Source organism: Ranitomeya variabilis, chromosome 5 (genome assembly GCF_051348905.1).
Source record: "Ranitomeya variabilis isolate aRanVar5 chromosome 5, aRanVar5.hap1, whole genome shotgun sequence".
Taxonomy (NCBI): Eukaryota; Metazoa; Chordata; class Amphibia; order Anura; family Dendrobatidae; genus Ranitomeya; species Ranitomeya variabilis.
This window is the reverse complement of record NC_135236.1, coordinates 97,513,266-97,525,209: the sequence shown is the minus strand read 5'-3', so window position 1 is coordinate 97,525,209 and position 11,944 is coordinate 97,513,266.

Genomic DNA, 11,944 nt, shown 5'->3' with positions numbered 1-11,944 from the left:
ACTTTGCATCTAACTCTCTCTTCGACAACCTACTATCTGGCTTCCATCCCCACCATTCCACTGAGACTGCCCTGGCCAAAATTACTAATGACTTACTTACAGCCAAAGCTAACAGACAATTCTCTATACTCTTCCTCCTAGACCTGTCCTCTGCCTTCGACACAGTTGACCACTGCCTCCTACTATAGATCCACTCTTCCTTTGGGGTCAAAGACCTTGCCCTATCTTGGATCTCCTCATACCTTAGCAACCGCACATTTAGGGTTTCCTACTCCCATACTACCTCTTCAACTCGCCCCTTCTCTCTTGGAGTCCCCCCAAGGCTCTGTCCTAGGACTCTTACTCTTCTCAATCTACTCACTTGGCCTGGGACAACTCATAAGGTCCTTTGGCTTCCAGTACCATCTATATGCCGATGACACCCAGATCTACCTCTTGGGCCCAGATGTCACCTCTCTGCTCTCTAGAATCCCAAAGTGTCTATCAGCCATATCCTCCTTCTTCTCCTCTCACTTCCTCAAGCTCAATGTGGACAAATCTGAACTCATTATCTCTCCTCCATCACGCATATCTTCCCTACCTGATCTATCTATCAAAATATATGAAATCACACTTTCCCCTGTCCCCAAAATCTGCTGCCTCGGAGTAACCCTTGACTCTGCCCTGTCCTTCAAACCGCACATCCAAGCTCTCGCCACCTCCTGTCACCTCCAAACCTTGTCATAGAAGTCCAAAAATCAGAGGCAGCACACCATTGTGGATAAGGTTATGAAGGTATTCAAATTAAATAGCCCATCATGGCAACGTTTCGGCAATTTAATAGCCCATCATGGCAACGTTTCAGCCCGTGGAGAGCCTTTCTCAAGCTTTAGAAAGGCTCTCCACGGGCCAAAACGTTGCCATGATGGGCTATTAAATTGCGAAAAACGTTGCCATGATGGGCTATTAAATTTGAATACCTTCATAACCTTATCCACAATGGTGTGCTGCCTCTGATTTTTAGACTTCTATCTATCTATCTATCTATCTATCTATCTATCTATCTATCTATCTATCTATCTATCTATCTTGTTTAGTAGTTTCATTCACACCTGGTGTCATTGTGGCAAATAGTGATGGTTCATTCACATATGAACCATCTCATTGAGGAGTCTCCTTTATTAGCAGACCCTACCAAGCAGCTCAAGTCAAAGCTTTAAAAAAATGCTCTGCCATTGTTCAACTTCAGGAGGATAGGGTTCCAATCATATCAGGACTGGGTGATTTTGCAATAAATATTGTGTTCTTCTGGGAGTGAAAACATATTTAATAGGGAGCTATTTTCAGATCCAAAAGAGTTGGCTTTTTGTTCAGCTAAGTGGAATCATCCAGCATACCAAAAAGAGCCAGATTGCCCATCACTATAGCTAAGGGGGACCAACTGTTGTACATGAAAGCCACCACATTACAACCACTTGCCTAATATTGCACAACGCCCCTTTATATTCTGAAATCCAGAAGATCTCTGAAGGTAGCCTGTGGTTTCTAGCATTAAGATATTGCCTTGTGGGCTTTCTTTACCATCACATTCCACAGATACTTTATCTGAAGTGAGATCTAGGGCAAGTCTACATGTTAAACTCATGTCTTGATCTGCAAACAATTCCTGAACAATTTTTGCAGTGTAAATGAATGAGAAGTGCTCCGTAGTCTACTAACATCAAAAATTGTCAAACCCCTTTATAAGATTGTGGTCACTCAAGGTGGTTATGCAATGCTAGGTACAACGCAGTAACCACTAGATGAAGCTGACTGCTGCCCTAAACTGCAAACCACTACTTCAGAGATCCTACACAGAAAATCTTTGTACATTTATTTGCTTATATAGCACCATTAAATTCTACAATGTTTTATATACATTATCATCACTGTCCCCATTGGGGCTCACAATCTAAATTCCCTCTCAGTATGGGATGTGGGAGGAAACCGGAGAACCCAGAGGAAACCCACGCAAACACGGGAGAACATACAGTTGATTCAACACAGAATCCCAGCACTTCAAGCCGTAATCACTGTGCATTCCCCATAATATATGGATTAGGCACTTAGAGAAAAGGCAGAATTGAAAATTTACAGAATCTCCCCACATAATATAAGATCCAAATTTCACCTGCATCACCAAAAATGGAATAAAAAGTATTTTATAGCAAAACAAAGCCACACAGTGTGTCTTAAAGTTGATCCAAACACTTCAGGTATAATATAAAGGTACAATATAATGATGTCACTATGAGCACACAAACTGTGTACCATTTGCCGGGTGGTATCATACCGCTGCAGCAAGGTAAGCACATACTTACCGTATTTTTCGGACTATAAGACACACCGGACTATAAGACGCACCCTAAATTTAGAGGAGGAAAAGAGTGACTTGCGGTGGATATTGCGTCCTGTTGCCTCTCTTCCTAACCTCTCACAACCTTTGACTGGCCATTATCCGGACCCTCAATACATCTGCTATTATTCTATTGATGCAAATACCTCTTTGTTCCATGGGTTAAACCTATATTAACTCTCTCCTGCTAATCATAGTACACTGATGAAGGTCCTTGCAGACCGAAACGTTTGTGACTACTGTATGTATTACATTAAATAAATACTCCTTTTGCATCATATCTACTGAAGTGTGCTGAAGTTTTCATACTATAATTGCAAAATGCCAGTAACAGCAGGAGTGGGGCGATGCTGCAGGCTGGAAGCAGGGGGTGCCCCGGCGGTACAAAGCAACAGCCATTGTTCTGGTGGTGGGCTTCAGGAAAATGTTGGCGGTGCAAGGCAGGAGCAAAGTCCCTGCTGCACACATTCATCTCCAGGTGATTATCTCCAGGAAAATGGCGCCGAAGGCAGCGCACGTGCAGAATGAGATCTCGGCTCATCATTGAGCCGAGATCTAAATTTGTGCAAGCATCAACATCAACGCAATTTACCTGAAGCCCACCACCAGAAAATCAGTGGCTTGTGTCTCCTGCTGCCAGGAAGGGCCCACTCTATGGCCCCGACCCTGCCTCCTTTGACCCCATTTGAAAGCCGCCGCCCAAGCCCAGTAAACTATGTTAGGACTATAATACACAACCCCATTTTCCTCACAAATTTGGGGGGAAAAGTGCATTTGATAGTTCAAACAATACGGTATACAGCCATACAACTATATGGCAATGCATATCTAATGTCAGTGGCATGATACTATGATATACATTGGGTATATAGTATGCAATATGCATAATGTACTTTATGCTCCTGCATAATAAAGAATAACCTAACTTTAATTTTTTTTATAATTTTGTCCAGCATAGACAGCAGTAAAACTCTGCAAAGCACTGTATTATAGGATTTGTCTTCAATTCTGTAAAACAAATTTTCATGCACTGTAAGTGCTTCTAAGCCTCTGCTTTCCCAAACTTTTAGCCTGCCTTCAGTGGCATTGATAACAGAATATAATTATACAGAGCACAGATGATGGCAGTGAAATGGTCAGCCCCTGCCTCCTCCTCTACGTGGCCTTCCTATAAGAACAATCTCCTGCAGCAGTCTACAAGCCCCCCTATTCTCATTTTACCCACTCCACCCTTCCACCCCAGGGATACATACAAAGTGCTTGTGGAAGGCAATGCAGTGATTCCACTAATAATTGCAGAGAAAAATTATGTGAATACTTTTCTACCCAATGATGACAAAAGTATTCTCGGAGTGATAACTTTATTGGCTAACCAGAAAATAATATATGTATCCAAGCTTTCAGAGAAAAATGATAAATTGCTTATTGACACACATTAGGGCTCATGAAGATGACGGTAGTTTTGGCCTGATGGTAATCTGATAAAACAATGGATCGCATTCAGACCAATGTAATTCTATAGGGCCGTGTACATGTCCGATTTTTTACTTAAATCTGTTCTAGGAAAAAATCACAGCATGCATGGAGTCCAAGGAAAAAATCAGACCACACTCGAATGACATCCAAGTGTTGTCCGATTTTCACAGACTAATAGCATAGAGGAGATGGAGAATTGTTTTTTCTATCTTCTCCTCATCTGAGAAAATTGGATAACACTGTGATCACTCTAATCTGAGTATGATTAGCATAATCATTTTCAGGGTTAAGAGAAAATATGGTTGTGTGACTGTAGCCTCACAGATAGTGATGAGCGGATCATTTGGAATTCGAATTCGCCGACTTCACCGAATATTAGATTTGCAGCGGAATTGACTATTCCCTATTGTGCTCTCGGCTGCCGCCAACATCTGCACTGGAATGTAGACAAACTACTTATAGGAGCTTTATTTTTTTCACAGGACTCTCCACGCCATGCAATCAAGGACCCCCTTCTCATACAGAATGAAATCCATTAAACTATGAGGTCACCATGGGGCATAACTATTGGTGGCTGGCGGGGCATGGTTTCCAGGTGTTGGGAGGCAGTATGGTATTTGATGTAGTGGTCAGACTGGAAACTAACGGGTCAATCAGATGTCAGTAGTTTCCACGTATGAGAAAAATTAAGAGTTTATTCTGATCAGAGTTTGATCAGAGTATCATATAACAGTCATTGTTTTTTCTCGCATATAGAGAGAAAATTAAAAAGTTTCTCCACCTTTCTCTGTCAGTCCTTGAAAATCAAATCACTCTCGAATGTCAACCAAGTGCGGTCCAATTTTTCACGGGCCCTATGAAGCATTGCTGATTTTGATCTGACCCTTGGATCAAAATCAGACACGTCTTTGATATTTTCCATGGACCACTCAGTCCGAGGAAAAAATTGGGCATGGACACAACTCCAAAGATTATCATAGGCACTAGTGCTATCGGTGAAAACACGTATAGCAATTGTAAGAGGTGATTGAATGTGTAAACGAGCCCTGAGTCTATGTTTTCAGTAAAAAGAAGACTACTGAAAGTGTCTGGGCATCTAGGCAATAACTCACATAGAGCAGCCTTCCGCCTCTACGGTAGCGCTCCTATCCACCATATTGTTTTTCTGCTTTCAGCCGCCGTGCACCTTATAATCTAGACATTCCTTTAACACATTTGCTTGGCTTGACTGTTTTTCAAAATGTTGCTGACATGAAAAGCCACCGCAATGTAAGCATCAGATCATAAAACAATTGTATAAATGTTATTTTTGTCTGGCTGCATGGTGTTTTACTATTAAATGACCTTTAGAGAATACGTGTTTAGCCTCCTGCAGTAAGCAGCTTCTTTACTATGCCATTTCTCAGTGTTTTGCATTCCGACTTCATTTTCTTCCCAATTTTATTCAGTGCAGAAAGCATTTTGTGGGACTCAAATCTGACGAAGCGACATTTGCATTTGATACATGTAGGACTTTTGGTTTAATATATGCAGAATAATTTGCATCTGAATATTAAAGCTGGGTATTAAATTAGAGTGAATTGTGTATTTGATTTTACACAAATGTTTACATGCCGGTCTGCAGTCACAAGTAGTTGAGTGAATAGAAAGGAAAAATTCATCTTGGAAAATGTAACTTACAGTATACTGTATTGGTTCAATGAATCATTAGAATGTCATATTATAATACCTTGTGAATAAATTTGTGTTTCTTCTTTTCCTTCAAGTTGGAAGTCTGTAAATGTTCAGAAATCTGTTCTCCAAAATAGCTATGGAAGTAGCAAATGAGACATGGAGGAGGGAGATGCAGCTGCAGATAGTTACTGTGCTCCCTGAGAGGATGAACACAGTGGAAATGGGATGGAGCAGAAATGGATAGCCTGCTATGTGGGCAGGCATAAAGAAGGAAAGAATCATTATTCTGTAAAGACCCATAAATAGAGACGAGCGGATCGATCTGCAGAGAATTGAGCTCAAGTTGAACTCTCCTAAAATTCGCAGTTTCATGTGAATTTGAACACTTTAAGATTCAATACGCGGTTGGAAAAAAAAAAAAAACAAGAACTCAGCAGTGCACCATTTCCCACACTGCTCAAGCATCAAAAAGCAGCAAACATCATTTTGCATGACTATGCAGGCCTCTCCATAATGTCCTATGGATTGTCACACCTTGTACAGTGGTGGTTAGTATCTAGGCCATCACAGATAAGTGGTTCCCAGTGGAGCACAGTGTATACTGAAGAGTCGTTTTCCATCTCCAGAGTCACAGGATAAGTCTCTCTGTAGAGTGTCAGCTCTTATGGTCAGCATTGTCCTCTCTCCTGTAGAGTGTAAGCTCATATATTCAGCAAAGTCCTCACTGTCTCCTGTAGAGTGTAAGCTCTTATTTTTCAGCAAAGTCAATACTGTTTCCTTTAGAGTGTAAGCTCTTATGATTAGTGAGGTCCTCTCTATTTCCCGTAGAGTGTAAGCTTTTATTTTCAGTAAAGTCCTCACTGCTTCCTGTAGAGTGTAAGCTCTTAGGATTAGTGAGGTTCTCTCTATTTCCTGTAGAGTGTAAGCTCTTATGATTAGTGAGGTTCTCTCTATTTCCTGTAGAGTGTAAGCTCTTATTTTCAGTGAAATCCTCAATGTCTCCTATAGAGTGTAAGTTCTTATTTTCAGTGAAGTTCTCACTGTCTCCTATAGAGTGTAAGCTCTTATTTTCAGGGAAGTCCTCACTACTTCCTGTAGAGTGTAAGCTCTTATGATTAGTGAGGTTCTCTCTATTTCCTGTAGAGTGTAAGCTCTTATGATTAGTGAGGTTCTCTCTATTTCCTGTAGAGTGTAAGCTCTTATGATTAGTGAGGTTCTCTCTATTTCCTGTAGAGTGTAAGCTCTTATGATTAGTGAGGTTCTCTCTATTTCCTGTAGAGTGTAAGCTCTTATTTTCAGTGAAGTCCTCAATGTCACCTATAGAGTGTAAGCTCTTATTTTCAGTGAAGTCCTCAATGTCTCCTATAGAGTGAAAGCTCTTATTTTCAGGGAAGTCATCACTGTCTCCTGTAGAGTGTAAGCTCTTATGATTAGTGGGGACCTCTATCTCTATTTCTTGTAGAGTGCAGGCTTTTATGGTCAGCGTGATCCTCTCTCTTTCTCCTCTTCCACACATGCATTTACCGAGCATACGCAAGATTTCCTGAATTGAGATTTGCGCAGTTGTATTTGCTGCAAATCAAACTTGGAAACTTTAGTGAAACTGGTGAATTTAAATTTCAAAGGACATCACCTCTACCCATAAATCAATGGTTACAACTAATTTTTGATATAATGTTTTCCATTATCTACACGGAAAAAAGAAAGATCCCTGTTCCCCTATCATTCTGCAGTTCTATATATCAACTACATATACATGTACAGCTGCTTAAGGCATGATAGTAATTTTTTGGGCCAAGTTTGTACAAAGTCTGCATTAGTTAAGACATTTTGTGGCTCACTACCCTGTAAAGTAAATCTTTAACCCCTTTCTGACATCTGACGTACTATCCCGTCGAGGTGGAGTGGACCCGTATGACCACCGACGGGATAGTACGTCATACGCGATCGGCCGCGCTCACGGGGGGAGCGCGGCCGATCGCGGCCGGGTGTCAGCTGCATATCGCAGCTGACATCCGGCACTATGTGCCAGGAGCAGTCACGGACCACCCCCGGCACATTAACCCCCGGCACACCGTGATCAAACATGATCGCGTTGTACCGGCGGTATAGGGAAGCATCGCGCAGGGAGGGGGCTCCCTGCGGGCTTCCCTGAGACCCCCGCAGCAACGCGATGTGATCGCGTTGCTCCGAGGGTCTCCTACCTCCCTCCTCGCCGCAGGTCCCGGATCCAAGATGGCCGCGGCATCCGGGTCCTGGAGGGAGGGAGGTGGCTTACCGAGTGCCTGCTCAGAGCAGGCGCTGGTAAGCCTGCAGCCCTGCACAGCAGATCGCCGATCTGACAGAGTGCTGTGCACACTGTCAGATCAACGATCTGTAATGTCCCCTGTTATGACCCCAGTGGACAGGGTCTCAGAGGAACGTGTAAGTCTGCGAGATTCAAAAATCCAGCTCATAGGGCTGTGGTAACTGGGTTGACCAAATAGCTACTCCTAACGCCAACACTAGAAGTAGCCGGGGATCATGCCTACGGTGATCGCTAGATGACTCGCGCCAGCCGGAGAATCTAACTACCCCTAGGAGAAGAAAACAAAGACCTCTCTTGCCTCCAGAGAAAGGGACCCCAAAGCAAGATACAAGCCCCCCACAAATAATAACGGTGAGGTAAGAGGAAATGACAAACACAGAAATGAACCAGGTTCAGCAAAGAGAGGCCAGCTTACTAATAGCAGAATATAGCAAGATAACTTAACTGGTCAACAAAAACCCTATAAAAATCCACGCTGGAGATTCAAGAACCCCCGAACCGTCTAACGGTCCGGGGGGAGAACACCAGCCCCCTAGAGCTTCCAGCAAAGGTCAGGATACAGATTGGAACAAGCTGGACAAAAATACCAAACAAAACAAAAGCAAAAAGCAAGAAAGCAGACTTAGCTTGAAATACAGGAACCCGGATCATAGGACAAGAGCACAACAGATTAGCTCTGATTTCAACGATGCCAGGCATTGAACTGAAGGTCCAGGGAGCTTATATAGCAACGCTCCTGAACTAACGGCCCAGGTGAGGATATAGGAAAAGACAGAAGCTCCAGAGTCAAATCACTAATGACCACTAGAGGGAGCAAAATGCAAAATCACATCAGTACCCCCCCCTTAGTGAGGGGTCACCGAACCCTCACCACGACCACCAGGGCGATCAGGACGAGCGGCGTGAAAGGCACAAACTAAATCGGCCGCATGAACATCAGAGGCGACCACCCAGGAATTATCTTCCTGACCATAGCCCTTCCACTTGACCAGGTACTGAAGCCTCCGCCTGGAGAGACGAGAATCCAAGATCTTCTCCACCACGTACTCCAACTCACCCTCAACCAACACCGGAGCAGGAGGCTCAGCAGAAGGAACCACAGGCACAACGTACCGCCGCAACAAGGACCTATGAAACACGTTGTGGATAGCAAACGACACAGGAAGATCCAGGCGAAAGGATACAGGATTAAGGATTTCCAATATCTTGTAAGGACCAATAAAACGAGGTTTAAATTTGGGAGAGGAAACCTTCATAGGAATAAAGCGGGAAGAAAGCCACACCAAATCCCCAACACGTAGTCGGGGACCCACACCGCGGCGGCGGTTGGCAAAGCGCTGAGCCCTCTCCTGTGACAACTTCAAGTTGTCCACCACAAGATTCCAGATCCGCTGCAACCTATCCACCACAGAATCCACCCCAGGGCAGTCAGAAGGTTCCACATGACCCGAAGAAAAACGAGGGTGGAAACCAGAGTTGCAGAAAAACGGCGAAACCAAAGTGGCGGAACTAGCCCGATTATTAAGGGCAAACTCAGCCAACGGCAAGAAGGTCACCCAATCGTCCTGATCAGCAGAGATAAAACACCTCAAATAAGCCTCCAAAGTCTGATTAGTTCGCTCCGTCTGTCCATTAGTCTGAGGATGGAAAGCAGACGAAAACGACAAGTCAATGCCCATCCTACTACAAAAGGATCGCCAGAATCTGGAAACGAACTGGGATCCTCTGTCTGACACAATATTCTCAGGGATGCCGTGCAAACGAACCACGTTCTGGAAAAACACAGGAACCAGATCGGAAGAGGAAGGCAGCTTAGGCAAAGGAACCAAATGGACCATCTTGGAGAAGCGATCACATATCACCCAGATAACAGATATGCCTTGAGACACCGGAAGATCAGAAATGAAATCCATGGAGATATGTGTCCAAGGTCTCTTAGGGACAGGCAAGGGCAAGAGCAACCCACTGGCACGAGAACAGCAAGGCTTAGCTCGAGCACAAGTCCCACAGGACTGTACAAATGACCGCACATCCCTAGACAAGGAAGGCCACCAAAAGGATCTGGCCACCAGATCTCTGGTGCCAAAAATTCCTGGGTGACCTGCCAACACCGAGGAATGAACCTCGGAAATGACTCTGCTGGTCCACTTATCAGGCACAAACAGTCTGTCAGGTGGACAAGAATCAGGCCTATCAGCCTGAAATCTCTGCAACACGCGTCGCAGATCTGGAGAAATAGCTGACAAGATAATACCATCCTTAAGAATACCAACCGGTTCAGCGACTCCAGGAGCATCAGGCACAAAGCTCCTGGAAAGAGCATCGGCCTTCACATTTTTTGAACCTGGTAAATACGAGACAACAAAGTCAAAACGGGAGAAAAACAATGACCAGCGGGCCTGTCTAGGATTCAGGCGTTTAGCAGACTCGAGATACATCAGATTTTTGTGATCAGTCAAGACCACCACACGATGCTTAGCACCCTCGAGCCAATGACGCCACTCCTCAAATGCCCATTTCATGGCCAACAACTCCCGATTGCCCACATCATAATTTCGCTCCGCAGGCGAAAACTTCCTAGAGAAAAAGGCGCAAGGTCTCATAACAGAGCAACTAGGGCCTCTCTGCGACAAAACGGCCCCTGCTCCAATCTCTGAAGCATCCACCTCAACCTGAAAGGGAAACGAGACATCAGGCTGGCACAAAACAGGCGCCGAAGTAAACCGACGTTTCAACTCCTGGAAAGCCTCCACAGCAGCAGGAGCCCAATTAACCACATCGGAGCCCTTCTTGGTCATATCCGTCAAAGGTTTCACAATGCTAGAAAAGTTAGCGATAAAACGACGGTAGAAGTTAGCGAAACCCAAGAACTTCTGAAGACTCTTAACTGACAAGGGCTGAGTCCAATCAAGAATAGCTCGGACCTTGACTGGGTCCATCTCCACAGCAGAAGGGGAAAAAATGAACCCCAAAAAGGGAACCTTCTGTACACCAAAAAGACACTTTGAGCCCTTGACAAACAAAGAATTTTCACGCAAAATTTTAAAGACCATCCTGACCTGCTCCACATGCGAGTCCCAATTATCAGAAAAAAACAGAATATCATCCAGATAAACGATCAAAAATTTATCCAGATAGTTCCGGAAAATGTCATGCATAAAGGACTGAAAAACTGAAGGGGCATTAGAGAGCCCAAAAGGCATCACCAAGTACTCAAAATGACCTTCGGGCGTATTGAATGCGGTTTTCCATTCATCCCCTTGCTTAATGCGCACAAGGTTGTACGCACCACGAAGGTCTATCTTGGTAAACCACTTGGCACCTTTAATCCGGGCAAACAAGTCAGACAACAGCGGCAAAGGATACTGAAATTTGACAGTGATCTTATTTAAAAGCCGATAGTCAATACAAGGCCTCAAAGATCCGTCCTTTTTAGCCACAAAAAAGAATCCCGCACCAAGAGGGGAAGAAGACGGACGGATGTGTCCTTTCTCCAGAGACTCCTTGATATATGAACGCATAGCGGTATGTTCAGGTATCGACAGATTAAACAGTCTTCCCTTAGGAAATTTACTGCCTGGAATCAAATCTATTGCACAGTCACATTCCCTATGAGGAGGCAATGCACTGGACCTGGACTCGCTGAAGACATCCTGATAATCAGACAAATACTCAGGAACTTCCGAAGGCGTAGAAGAAGCAATAGACACAGGCAGGGAATCCTCATGAATACCACGACAGCCCCAACTAGACACTGACATAGCCTTCCAGTCAAGGACTGGATTATGGGTCTGTAACCATGGCAGCCCCAAAACAACCAAATCATGCATTTTATGTAGAACGAGAAAACGTATCACCTCGCGGTGTTCAGGAGTCATGCACATGGTAACCTGTGTCCAATACTGCGGTTTATTTTCTGCTAATGGCGTAGCATCAATACCCCTAAGAGTGATAGGATTTTCTAATGGTTCAAGAATAAAACCACAGCGCTTAGCAAATGAGAGATCCATAAGACTCAGGGCAGCACCTGAATCTACAAACGCCATGACAGGATAAGATGACAGTGAGCAAATCAAAGTTACAGACAGAATAAACTTAGGATGCAAATTACC